The following is a 14,832-nucleotide window of genomic DNA, read 5'->3' as shown; positions in this document are numbered from 1 at the left end:
CACCCTGCCCATTACAATGCAGTGCCGCTCAGGATCCTTGAAAAATCCAAAAACTCTGAGCAGCACTACAATTGCGCTCGGCACCCTGAGACATGAGATGTTTAGTCTCATTTGACCAGTAATTTCACTAGCTACAGCTTCACGGCAGAAATAGGCACCGTTGTAGTACCCATAACCTAACCGGCATCATGTGCGAAGGAGCCTCCCACTGGTAAAATATAGGTATTTTCCAAATAATGACGTGCCGTACGGCACCTATGATCCTTCATTTATACTACCATTTTCATTTCACTTATAATTACACAATGGTATCGTTTTATTAGTAATATTATAGTCTATCAATCTCTTAGTACGAACTATTATTTTCATCAAAACTCAACTTTTACGAAGTGATGCTGAAAAGCAAAGCATATATTTTTGATATTCGTAATTGCTATTTTTTGACTTGAGTGAATTATGATTTTTTGTTTTCTTTGAACAAACAGCTCTCTGTACTGCAAGTCTTCCAGAAAATAACTAAACCTGAATTCTTTTAGCGTTTTTGAAGTGAAAACTTATTAGCCACGAACACCTAACACCTAATTTGGGACCGCTTTTACATGGGACTACTGGCGGACTTCAATATTTTAGGCTAGCTGAAGAGGCTAGATAGCTAGATATACTGATGATTCTTAATTCATCAACAAAGACTTTTACATGAAGTTATCCCCTGTTTTCATTCACAAAAACTTAAATATCAGAAAAAACCTTACATAGTGAATGTTTAGTTTATTTAATGGATCGAAATTTCGGCTTTCTAGGCTCAGTAAGTTTGATAATACGTTGAGACTGTCTTAGTACTATTCACCTTTAAAAATATTAATGATATTTTACAATATAATTAATATAACCCTATGTGTGTCCAACCTTAAGGTAAATTTAAATATGCAGTCGCGTGCAGCCAATTGTGTAATGACCGCCAATATTCCGAAATTGTCGGAACCATGAATTAAATTTTCGTTTCTGCGATTCGAATAAAATTACTTTGAAAACTGTATAAACGGTTTTCGCAATATATTTCGATGTACCCGCAAACGGCTAACATTTTAAATGGATTGTGTCCATTACTGTAGTTACGTGCACTATTTTTGAGGCTTGGATAATGGTTATTGCCCACTTGATGGCCGGTAACCATTATTTTCTAAATATTCACGGCTGTAGGTTTTATTTGATAATAATAAACATTTCACAAATACAGTCCACAGTTTTAGGATGGATATTGATGTAAGCTGAGGCAGTTTACTGATATTATTCAACATAATATCTATCTATATTGTGAGGTAGCTCTTTAGTAATGATGCTACTCAGACATCAACATTATAATTATTAGGTATTAATCGCAGGGTATGTCTTAAAGGAGATTAAGGAGATACGGTAGGCAGCAATACCTACGGCCTATATTTTACGGCTATATATTTATATGTTACGGTTGACAGACTGAGCAATCGGGAAAAACTATACGAATCGTCTGATCAGTAGACTGGCAATTATCCCAATATTATTATGAAATGTATGAATTTCTCTTATTTTTTACGTGTAATAAACAATATATTAATATTACTAGTAATAATCATTCAAGTCTAAGAGTACAGTAAGGTTACAGATATTATGCCCTACCCTCTGCGGCTTGATACCCTGAGTTGCAGAGGCTAGGTCCTTCCTTCTAGGTATTATAAATGTATAAATTAAATCATCTCTAGATTGTAGTGGGGGAAAACGGGCCCCTGTTCAAAAATTTTTGCAGCGTTCGCAAATGAACTAATTATACAGTGTTTTTATGACGTTGTTCGTTTCAAAGAATAACTTTCTATAATACAATTTAATAATAATTAAATACAATATCGAATTTTACAAAGATATTAAATTAAACATTGAGACGCTTATAAATATTTACTTGTATTTAATAGTCTGGTTCTATAATCAACTTACAAAAGATTCCGGTTAAGGCTTTGTGGTGCCAAGTTTCTTAGAAAGATCTGAGATCGTAAGCAACTTCCTCGCTTCTATAATTACCTAGAAAATAACCCTCGAACTTATTCATTCCTAGAATATTATGGTATTAGTTACTAATCGTACTTGGCACTTATAGTGTATTATCAGTTATAAGGCAACTTTGAAACTGTTTGGAATAATTTAATTTCCTATTGAAAGTAATAAGATTGAAAATAATTATAGCTGATAAAATTTGTAATTTTCCCTTCTTTCATCTATACAATATATATTACAAAAATAAATACCCTGAGTACACTTAAGATATATTCCACCGGGTCACCACGGTGGCGCAACCAGTCGCGCCATTGTGGTGTCCGTAAGCTACCAAACTAGACACCATATAGATACTAGAGTTATAATGCGTCCGAGCTGGTCGCGCCACCAAATATGTTGCGCAGCCAAAAGAAAACACCAGTTGAGTAACTCTTTATAGAGCTGCATACGTTTTGTTGGTAGCGGTGACTAGTTTCGCCACCACGGTGTCCCCGTAAAATAAAACCCTAAGTGTCATTAAATAGTTTACGCTTTAAATTATCGCTCTAATATTTAATTCATTACTAAATTTTTCTATCTTATTTCGTTAGTATGAGTAAAGGTATTCAAATATTTGCATTCGCATATATAATGATAAAATAACCCGGCATGGATTTCCTGGTTTAAGTTGGTGTCTGTTGTAGCTACAGAACGCTAAACTCTACAAAAACTTCCGGTTCTAATGAAAATTGCTTAATCAAATTTTTGCCCTGCATTCGACGATTGATTGATGAGAGCGCGCTAGCTAGTGAAGCAAGAATCCTGAAATACCATCAGCTGAACGTCCAGCTCATCTTATCCCTTATTATCTTAAAAAAATTAGTTGATATTTATTGGTACGAGAGTTTGTAATACTTATAAGAACTTATAAGTCATGTGTTTATAGTCGACTTATGGACCTTGCAATTCGGAGCACTATGTATAAAATACACTATAGCATTACGTTGCAATAAAGTGTAATTTCGGAGCGCAATATGGTATTGTCACGAAGTACTTGTAGTGTCGGCGAATGTTATGAGAACTCCTGATTGTGCAGTTTGCCACAAGAGAGCTTTTGTGCCGTCTCTCATCCTGAGCTGTATTGGACTTGACAGATTATTAATGCGTTTTAGTTTGCTACCCAATTAGAGTTGAGCTAGTATGGTTTTTGTGATCGTATAGTAAGCTAGCTTGGTAGCGTGAGTGAAGCTTTTGTTGACTCGCCGGACGTTATGAATTAATTTTATGGTATAACGACGAAAATAAACGAGAGTACGTGTAACTTGTGGATAAGTGATCATCGCCAATCATGCTTTTTTTTTATGAAAATAAGGGACGAGACGAGCAGCACATGCAGCTTTTGGTAATTGATACGCCCTGCCCATTACAATGCAGTGCCGCTCAGGATTACTGAAAACCCAAAAATTCTGGGGGGCACTACAATTGCGCTGGTCACCTTGTGACATAAGATGTTAAGTCTCATTTACCCAGTAAATTCACTAGCAACGGCGCCCTTCAGACCGAAATAAAGTAATGTTTACACATAACTGCTTCACGGCAGAAATAGGCGCCGTTGTGGTACCCATAATCTAGCCGGCTTCCTGTGCATAGGAGCCTCTCACTGATAAATATACAGCACAATACAAATATATATATTACACCTTTAACTATGAAACAATATGTACTTATAAACTTCAAACGTATATAGAAAAAAAAAAGAGTATAAGTTATGAGAAAGTTATAATTGGACTAGAAATTATTATGCATAATCTAAAATGGATTTTATTGGTAATCCATTTTAGATTATGCTGGAATCTCACATTCCGTGTACTTTTCTGTACTACATAGTTATAAACGTGCCTCACCGACAATATTGTTCAACTTTTAGAAATTCAAATTACATTGTTTGTTTCCCATTGCAAATTTCGCAGCGCGTGTTTGATAATATCTAAAAGTACAATAGTGATACGATGACATGTGTACATTTAATAACTAGTTTCGGCAACGTATATTAATATACACGCCCTTTCTGATTCCAACAGGCATATCATATTTATTGGCAATCACGCACTATAAAACCTACATAGTATTCTATTAAAAAAACGAGATCTCGCTTTTTTAACTTTTAGCTTTTTTAACTTAAGATAAAATTCAGACAAACTAAACTTAAAAGACTTTTATAATATTTAGAAGAATTTTATATTTCTGACTAGCTGACCCGACAGACGTTGTTCTGTATATAATAAATAAAATAATGTTTTTTATGAATTTGTCAATAATTTTTCATAACTGTTGTAATGAAATTGTTTCACAGCAGAATTATTTGATTGTTCTGAACGAAGGGGGCCACATCAAAGGATAAACTAAATTGTTGTTTTTATTTAATTTCGAGCATTTTCATGTGTATTTTTACCTTTTAAACCTTCTCTGGACTTCCACAAATAATTCAAGACCAAAATTAGCCAAATCGGTCCAGCCGTTCTCGAGTTTTAGCGAGACTAACGAACAGCTATTCATTTATATATATATATAGATTTTTAAAGGGAACCAAATAGAATAAATTATATGGGCTCTGAACCGTCGCAATTGAAAATATACGGCCGTTTATGTCACAAATACTTATATTTTGTCACTCTCCGGTATCAAAATTTATAGGGAATTTTTTCGATGACCTAGAACTATAATATTTGACAAGTAATACGTTTTATACTATAAGTTTAGGGAAGTGTTTGAAAACTGTAGATTTGTAATGAACTTATAAAATACAGGGTCTTTATGCAAGGAATCGGCGAACGGCTTTCCAGTTATCCGACTATAACACGCAAGTACTGGTCGTTGTCGAAAGCTACACTTGGTAAATTCAACCAGCCGTCCCTGCCGCCATTGCACATGAAAAATGACACCCTGGCCCATACGGAAAAACGAGGAAGCCGATCTTCTGTACGCTCTTTGTGTCCCCAACTCGACTCTTGACCACGACGAAAAAACACCGCCGACCATGCCGCGGTATCAGGCCTCTATGCCATGAAGTACAGATCAGACAGAAAACTGTTTGGCAAGCTCTGTTTTCGTTGGACATCGGGAAGTTGAGCAGGTTGGATTGCATTTCTCCAATCGCACTTAGAACGTGTGCCCCTGAGTTGACGCCGGTGCTAACTCGTTTATTCCGGCACCCATATTCAAAGTGATCACACCAGAAGAATCACAGGAGAGTTGCCGGTCTTTTAAAAAGGTCCGTCTTTTAAAATCGTCCTGGTATTTCCAAGAGAGTAGGATGTAATAATTATGTCTGTGTTCTCAATATGAATTAAAATAGGCTCTAATAATAACCGAGGCTCGGTTGTGCAATTGTAGAATGGTAGAACAGTGGACTCTCACAACGGAGTCGATCGATCCTCGCCCGCCACGTACCAACTTGTTTTCGGTTTCCAATGCAGGTCTACGTTCATATAACGCTTAAATAAGGTCGGCAAAGCTTTTTGGTTCAACTGGTGCTAAAAGAAAATATGGGCCGCGATGATCACCATCCGCTGACCTGCATGTACGCTCGTTTGTCATCATCGTTAAAAGAAGTAAATTTTTCTATCTGAACTCTTCGACAATAATTCTCTCGCAATCTTGATATAAAATAAATGCAAATCGTATATGTATGTTTGTCTATGTTTATAAAGTATTATCGATTTTATTCTTCAGCAACAAACGTGCAGAACGCGGGCTCTAAAAGATAAATAAAACTGCACGCTATTTGCACCTCTAGCTGTGAGTTTTGTTCATCAATCATACATAGTTCCGGGAATTTTGAAACTATGCTCTCATAAACGTACAAATATTTATCTTTGGTGTGATTTTTGCATATTCGAAGATATTGCTTACATTTCTCTCAGTATATTTTAGCTGAATAATATTTGTATGAAGGTGTTTTTCAACTAGATTTTTCTAATGGAGACTTCATACACACCTTAATACAGATATCCTGCGAACCTTACTATGAATGTGTTTCATATAATAGGAGGCTCCTTTGCACAGGATGCCGGCTAGATTATGGGTACCACAACGGCGCCTGTTTCTGCCGTGAAGCAGTAATGTGTAAGCATAACTGTGTTTCGGTCTGACGGGCGCCAGAGCTAGTGAAATTACTGGGCAAATAAGACTTGACATCTTATGTCTCAAAGTGACGAGCGCTGTTGTAGTGGCGCTCAGAATATTTGTGGTATGTCAAGAATCCTGAGCGGCACTGCATTATGATCGTATCAATTACCATCAGCTGAACGTCCTGCTCGTCTCGACTACGACCACTTACGCCCCGGTTCAATCCTCGCCCGCCACGCACCAATATGTTTTCGGTTTTCGAATTCATAATATCTACATTTTGACGCTTTATAAGGCCAGCTATGCTCATGTGTTGATCCGGTGTTACAAGAGAGAATGGGCTATGGTGATCACTTACCATCAGATGACCCGTATGTTCGTTTGTCCTCATTTTCCATTAAAAACACATTAGCACGGGGCGGACGAGGATCGAACTGGGAGCACCGTAGTATGATCCAACGGTTATATAAATAGTAGGAGAAATATGGCCACAAATAAATGTGTGGTATTAATTATGATTAGTATTTTTTTTTGTTTGAAATGTATCGAAATATATAATTGTGATAAAGATAAAAATGATAACACAATGCTAAAGTTAAGCAGGAAGTACACAATCAACGTTAATTAGCGTTTTATTTTAGGCCAATTAAAGAGCATCCAGACAACTTTCCATAGAGATTACTACAGAATTATATTTACAAACATATCTGTTATTTACTTCAAATATTTATTCCATCAGAAGTCCATAAAATACTCAAACGTTGTGAGCCTTCTTGAGCATAAATTCCGCTTAGGTTCGTCTTCAATCAATTCCACACGTGTTTTGTGAAGAGGACACGAGGCATCCTCAGGAGATTTTGACTCGTCAAATTCTGGCACGAGACTGTGCAGTCTCACAACAACAAGGCAGAAGGCTCGCAACATTTGAATACTTTAAATATTTTTACTTGTACTGTATCTGTTCAACTGAGGCTCAAATAGAGCACGGCAATTCGGCAAACGTCCTGCTCATCTCGTCCCTAAGTTTCCTATTAAAAAAACACGATCCTGTGATTTTTTGGTTTTGCAAAAAAGTGTGGACAGCGATAATCACTTCGAAAGTGTCAAGAAACTTGTACGTCCACCTCTTCATTAAATATAATTCCTTTCATAAAGCGATGGCAAACAAGCGTACGGGTGAGGTACCTGATGATATTTAGGAAGTAAGAGGATGATAAATAGTGGTACAAAAATGGGACATACATGGGGCACCTAATTGATTGTAATCACCGCCAGATATTATCTCGTCTAACATTACTGACCCCTTAAAGTGTTATCTAATATATAAAATTCTCGTGTCACGGTTCTTGTTACCACACTCCTCCGAAATGGCCGAACCGATTTTTTATGAAATTTTGTGTGCATATCGGGTAGGTCTGAGAATCGGCCAGCATCTATTTTTCATACCCCTAAATGATAAGGATGACCCATCCATCTATGTATTTTTTGACATTTATTTTTGTTTTTATTTTATTATTATTCAGCATTAAATAATACACACAACTTCAAACTTTCGTCCTTCTACGATCTATAACTATTTTTGTATCCCGATTTTTATATTAATTTGTTCCATCATTGTCGTACGATATATTTGGGATGTCTGAGAATCAGTTGCATCTTTTTATTATACCCCAAAATTTAATTATTGATTTTTTTTAAATGTCTTTATACGATTGCCGTATCAGCTGGTATATTATAAAATTAAAAATACATTAGTACGTGGTAGGCGAGGTTGAACCTGAGACACCGTTGCAAAAGAAAAAAGAAACATTACAGGAGCGTTGTTGAACTTTCCGAAAGATCTCCCGGTGGTTTGAAGTATTGCATAAAACGGAGTGAGTATAAAATTTAAAGGAAAAATTAGAAACAATCAAATGATTGTTTTTAATCAAGAGAATATGAAATGTATCTTAATGATATGGTCATGCTTATACTAACAAATAAGTAGTGCACCAATAAAATGATATATTTCTAAGCACTCCTTTTTTATAAAACCTATATCACTGTTATTAAGACTTAAAAAAAATGTATATGGAAACATTATTTTTTTAAACAGAAGTGTTGCCAGTTTTCACAATGATGCTATATATAGAATACGATTTGAAATGTTGAATATATCTTTGATACATAACCCAATGCCGTCTCAATCAGGAAATAACACGCAAGGATATCCGTTCCACAGTTTGGTTGGTTGAAAACCTTACAATTTTTTCATTATTTGTTTTCAAATGCAACATCCAATTAATGTACAGTAATACTATTAATATCTTGATCAAAATCTGCATTAACATAATTTACCTTAACATCAATGTTTACAATACTGTTACTAAATGCAGTCTTAATTTAAAAAAATCTAAAATTGGTAACACTGTAAAATAAAATATAGAAACATGCATTTTAAAGGAATGAGTAAAATAGGTTTTTTACTACTTAATACAGTAGAAATATGAAAAAAAAATTGAGCACATCAATAAAATAATAAATACCTTGAAAGTGGCACCTAAGTCCGCGCACTAATATCAACTGAACAGCCATTTCGCTTAACTTCGCACAGATCTGTCAACAAATTATGTTACAGTTAGTTCCAATTGTTTGGCATTCAGTGAAACAACTGTATAATATACTTAAACTACATGTTATTAAAAAATCTGGTCGTTTAAAGTCGGTCAAAATTGCACCCAAATAAGTCGGTTACAAATAAACAAACAAACATACATACAGGAGAAGCTAATAAAAAGCATGTAAAATCTTAAATGAGTTGCTACACATTATAAAAAAAATGTTTTAAATTTTTAATGTAAAAACTTAGTATTCCATTTAATGGCAATACATTACAAAACGAGCAGATGGCTGTACTGATGTGACGGGAGCTAATTTCAAATTAGTAATTTGTAACGGATAGCAAAAGACATGTGGAGTAGCGTAGCACGATATAACCTTAAGATAATGCACTTGACATGATGCCGGAACTGAACCAGCGCCAGAAAGCATGTTTAAGTATACGAATAAATATCGCGCATACACCGAACCGTCAGCGTACCAGCACAGCAACGGAGCCGGACATGTGCCGGACAGATCGTTTGCATTATATTAAAAAATGTTGATTTCGATTATGAATTATTAATAAGTTACGCTTTCCCTTTTTCCCTTTAATATTGACGACAAAAGTATATCAATATCTAAGCTATAAATAAACAGAAGTGATTTTAGGTCAGTTTCAATGTCAATGCTTTACCGAAATCTGTTTTCTCGTCTGTGACGTGCACGTTCCGGTTCCGGTGGGATACCTGCGCGGCTGCGGAGTCATGTACAAGATGCCTGACATGGAATAATTTAAGTGTCTGTAGTAACACTGACACCAACAACGGTATCAATTAAGAATAAGAAGTCCCTACTTATATTATAAATGTGAATGCAAGTTTGTTTGTTCCGCTTATACGCCGGAGCTAATAAACCCATTTTGATGAAATTCGGCACAGAGATAAACTTGGGAAAGGACATATAAAAGACATTTTATCCCCGAAAATTCCATGATTATCGCAGGATTTGTGAAAACAGAAATTCACGTCGATGAGCTATAACTACACTTAAGGTTTAGTTTGCCATACCAAACTTCCTCTAAATAAGATTCATGTAATATGTTAGGAACGGGAGCAAAAACGGGAACCGAAACTTGAATAGAGCATGGGATAATCTACAATTCCAAACTTGCTTTTTATTTCTAAAAACTCTATCTACGCGGACGAAGTCATCAGCTATTGGTTTAAATTTGAACGAGCTACATCTCAACTGTATATTACTAATATGCAATCATTGGACTTGAGCACATCATGGACTGTGAAGTAGATCCGTAGATCAGGACATACATACAAAAAATTATGGATCATGCGTTATTCGGACCTTTAGATTAGCGGATAAAACGATGGGAGCGCAATTAAATTAAATGGAGGTTAAAATGCAAATTCGAATCATATATAAATTTACGCTATATGATTGTAAGCCTCAAGAGTACTTCAAATATTACTATTGTATGAATTATATATATATAAATATGATGTAAGGTAATTAAAACCTTACCTTTGTATGTTTGAATCCGGTCACTTGAAAAAACTGTCCAAGCCAAACTCATTAGCTCATTAGACTAGTTCTTCTTTTAGTTAATTACTGATAAGACACTGAAACAAGGAAAAAAAAGGTTAAAATTATATTATTAATAATACGTCATTATCAAAAATATTATTCTAACGCATTTTTGAAAATGAAAGATGGTGTAAAGTTTACAAGAAAAAAATGATAATATTTGCTATTATTTTTTATTCGCTTTTTTTTAGCTTCACCTGTATGTATGTTTGTTTGTTTCCGCCTCAAATGGGCGCGATTTTGACCCACTATAAACGGCCAGATTTCGTTCAATCTTCGTAGAATTATCGAGAAACGATGACAATACATAAATTTGATAAAATTATTCCATTTTTCAATTTGCAAGATAAGATTTTTGTTAATTTATAGAGTTTTAATATAATCTTAGGAAATTTTCGAATACCAAAGAGAATTTTTAATTAAATAATACAAATAACAGTTAAAAAACTAAACAACATGCTTTTATGAATAAACTAACCAAAAAGTATGAATTTTTTTCCATTTCTTCATTCGGTTTTTTATAAGCGCGTTTTTTAGTTTTTTTAACTACTATAATTTATTGTATAAATAATATATAAATACAACACAACACTAACATTTAAGGCAATATCTTATTGAATTTAAACAACAAAAATAACAGTTTTAAAACATTTATATTAAATCGCTATTTTTAAGCAATTAGTTCAAACAAAAATAGATTGGAAATCCATTCAACAATATTTAATACACAAATACTACTCAAAACGTCTTGCTATCGCGTCGCAATAAATATTTCATTATTCAGTTATATAGATTAACTAATTATAAAATTAATAATATTGTTAAAACTTATTAATATGTTGTTTCAGAAAATCATATTATTTGTGATTTAGTTATATATAACTACAAACCGAGTTAATAAAACACATATAGGTATTAGTAATAATCTTGTTGTTCAAATTAATTAACATAATATTACCTATATTATGCCAAGATATTGTATAAGATTACGGCAACCACCTTGATAAAAAAATAGCCTCACACTAATAACACTACAGCTAAACCCTTATTTTCTTCTTCACGACACCACATACACACACTCACGCCTTGTTCCTGTAGGAGTAGGCAGAGACAATAGAATACCACTTGCTTTTATCCTTACAAACCTCACGCACTTCTTCTTCATTCAATTACTCTTTTCAAACATGCTCGCCGGTTCCGGGTGGTTCGAACCTTTCCTTTTTACAAGACGTCCCCAATTTAGTCGACAAATGTCCTCCGAGGTCTCCCGCGACCGACTTGCCGACACACACTTGCCTTATATATTTCATTTGTCATTCTTTCCTCACTAATTCGCTCCATTCCTTTCACGATATCTTCTTTCAGACCTCAGACCAGTATTTTATCAACCAGTTTCAACCCCACACATACAATTATATTATTTTCTTTTAAATTATAATAAATACAGAATAACCCTGGAATTTGTTCATTATAATACCTTAACCATTAAGCCACATATGCATGCGAAGATGTATTGGAAGTCTGTGAATCACTCTGTAATGACAGCTGTTCAACGTTGCATAAATGCAGTCGAAACACTTTACAGTTCAGTGGAAATTTCAAACGTAAATAGTAGAAGTCTTCTCTTTGTCTCTCCATTCGTGGAACTTTTAAACGCCAGCCTTTTGTGTCATGTATAATATAGTTTATCAAAGAGATTGTTCAAGCACGAGTTTCTATCTTGTGCTACTAATATTCAGTGATATTATTATTCCTTGAACTCGATCCCTTGATTATCAAGACTTTTATTTTTACATTTACAGTTCCTTCGAATATAACGAAGAATTGCTAATGAGTAATTTTACTGTTTCAACAAATTTTAAACATAATAATAATAATATGCGATAAAAACTAGATGATTTAGTAAAATATTCATTAACATTTGAAAAAAATGTGTGTATGTGCTTATGTATGCACGCAATAAGTTATACTTCTTTGGCCTAACTAAGCAAAAATCATTAAAATTATTTATTCATCGTGCTATTCTACGTTTGTAAAGAACAATATTGTAAAAATCTTGCCAAGATGGCTTTGACAATTACTTATTAAATAACTAGCTGACCCGACAGACGTTGTTCTGTATATAATAAATAAAATAATGTTTTTTTTTTATGAATTTGTCAATAATATATCATAACATCAAGAATTACTTCGTAAAATATGCACCCTGCTGTCGTAATGAAAATGTTTCACAGCAGAACTGTTAAACCGTGCGTCAATAAATTCTCTCATAGAAATTATGTATAGGCACATCAAAGGAAAAAAAATTTTTGTTTTTATTTAATTCCGAGCATTTTCGTATTTATTCACCTTCAAACCTTCTCTGGACTTACACAAATAATTAAATACCTAAATTCACCAAATCGGTCCAGCCGTTCTCGAGTTTTAGCGAGACTAACGACCAGCAATTCATTTATATATATATATATATATATAGATGAATACGGGCCCATATAGGCTTGAACCCTTTGCCTGTCCTAATAATAAATAAATAGAAACCAAAAATAAATAAATAACGAAGGACGCAAACTTCAGAAAATTTTAGGAACCAACTTCAACCTGTTACTTTTATGTTACAGTGATGCGCGTATCTTAAAATTTCACTCTCATCATTTATTATGAATACGCGCCTAAAGAAGTATAACTTCAAAAACAGTTCGAATGTGCCTTCATCTGCAAACTAGCAGTGGTAAAAAATATATCTGTAACTGTATGAGTTTATTAAAATAGTCGCACAGTCTGTGAAATACGAGTACGTGTTACGATGATAATTAGTCATAAAAATGGGGTAAAGGAATCCTTTCCTTACCGCTATATGCTGAGAGCCATGAGAGCTTACAAAGATGATTATTTGCTTACAATACAAGGAGAGAGGACATCAGCTAAATTTAGTTATGAAACAGATACTTTAATCACATAAATAAAATATTAATAATGAATATGTTCTGTAGCAGGTACTTAGACGTTAATTGAAATTAAACTTTTCATTAATAATGTGCAAACTATTTCTTTTTCTTATTACGAATTGGCTCCAATGGCTGCCAGATCGAAATAGCTTTTCCAGCGTAACCAAGTGTTATTTATGTGTACAGCAAAATGGCACCTAGTGCGAGATTGGAACCTCGGCTTTAGCTTTACGCAAAAGGATGAATCAAAAGGAGATAGAGATATTATATTAAAATCTATTTGAATGTCAGCTGCCCCAGGTATTTTTGTTATTATTGGTGTTAGGAGAAGAGGGGCTTCACCTCCGCCGACGAACTGTGTATTGAACAAACGCTAGTGCATGGATTGTGTAGTATTTGTGTCAATAGATGAGTAAGTAAGTATCTTAGATAATTTATGCTTATAGATAGAGCCTCTTGCTTAACAACAAGAGGTTTTTTAGTTTCCTAGCGTCAACGCATCACAACAGGCTAGGTTTATTACGTTAGTATGCATGACAGCTACATCTTAAACTCGCGATTTGTTGGTCACTTTGTTTTAGTGTGCGTGCGTTATTAGTTTGCCACAATTCTCAAATCAAATCAAAAACAAAATAACTTTATTCATGTAGGTCACGGAAATGACACTTATTATTAATAATAAAAATATTGACACACTTTTACACAATTTATCTTGCCCCAAATTGGGCATGGCCTGTGTTATGGGTTGCAAGACAACGATATACTTACTTAAACATACACAAATACATATAAACATCCATGACTCGGAAACAAACATTCATATTCATCATATAAATGCTTGCACCTACCGGGATTCGAACCCGGGACCTCTAGCTTATTAGCTAGGGTCGCTAACCCCACGGCTATATAGCTCGTCTTATGAATGTCAAAAAAAATTTTTTTCTTATTAAATCTACCGCTTCTTCGTAAAGGGTTGAGCTAATGAGAAAGAAGTATCAAGAAACTCATTGAATATCATCAACTCACTCTTTTAAATCAATATTTACATTTTCATCGATGTGTTCACAGCTGTCTATTAGACGTATAAATTATCTAAGTTAATAATAATTAATTATGATAGTCGCATGCCTAGGTTGGGGTGTAAAGTGGGCTTTGTTTTGTGTTGAAAGCTATTTAAATTTTGAGAGGTACTGTGTAGCTTTAGATCGCGGTGCTGTACGTTCCTGAAATGGTACAGGTGGGGTTGATTAGCATGACTGAACATGACACTTGTATACGACATGATTGGACTAACGATGACTTTGTACATCGCCACACTAGAATGCATCTGAAACCCGACTTCAGCTGTCTATTCGATTGGTATTTTTTTACACGTTTTTATTAGCTTCACCTGTGTGTATGTTTGTTTGTAACCGACTCATTTGGGCGTGATTTTGACCCACTTCAAACGGCAGGATTCGTTCAAACTTCGTTGATTTATCGAGGACCGATGACAATACATTAATTTAATAAAATTATTCCATTTTACAATTTGCAAAATAAGACTTTTGTTAAATTATATGATTTTTTCATTTAT

General features: G+C 34.3%; 1 protein-coding gene across 1 annotated transcript in view; it reads right to left on the bottom strand.

The window, feature by feature from the left end:
• LOC126966724 (ammonium transporter Rh type B-B) overlaps positions 1 to 10,302 on the bottom strand; it is a 58,786-nt gene extending 48,484 nt beyond the window's left edge. Inside the window, exons 1-2 of the mRNA XM_050810989.1 lie at positions 10,249 to 10,302; positions 8,658 to 8,727 (exon numbers count right to left, since the gene is read on the bottom strand). The gene's annotated coding sequence lies outside the window, so the exon portion shown is untranslated. The remainder of the gene's footprint in view (positions 1 to 8,657; positions 8,728 to 10,248) is intronic.
• Between the last annotated feature and the right edge of the window lie 4,530 nt (positions 10,303 to 14,832).

Source organism: Leptidea sinapis, chromosome 11, assembly GCF_905404315.1.
Source record: "Leptidea sinapis chromosome 11, ilLepSina1.1, whole genome shotgun sequence".
Classification (NCBI taxonomy): domain Eukaryota; kingdom Metazoa; phylum Arthropoda; class Insecta; order Lepidoptera; family Pieridae; genus Leptidea; species Leptidea sinapis.
This window is presented reverse-complemented; position numbering and strand designations above follow the sequence as displayed.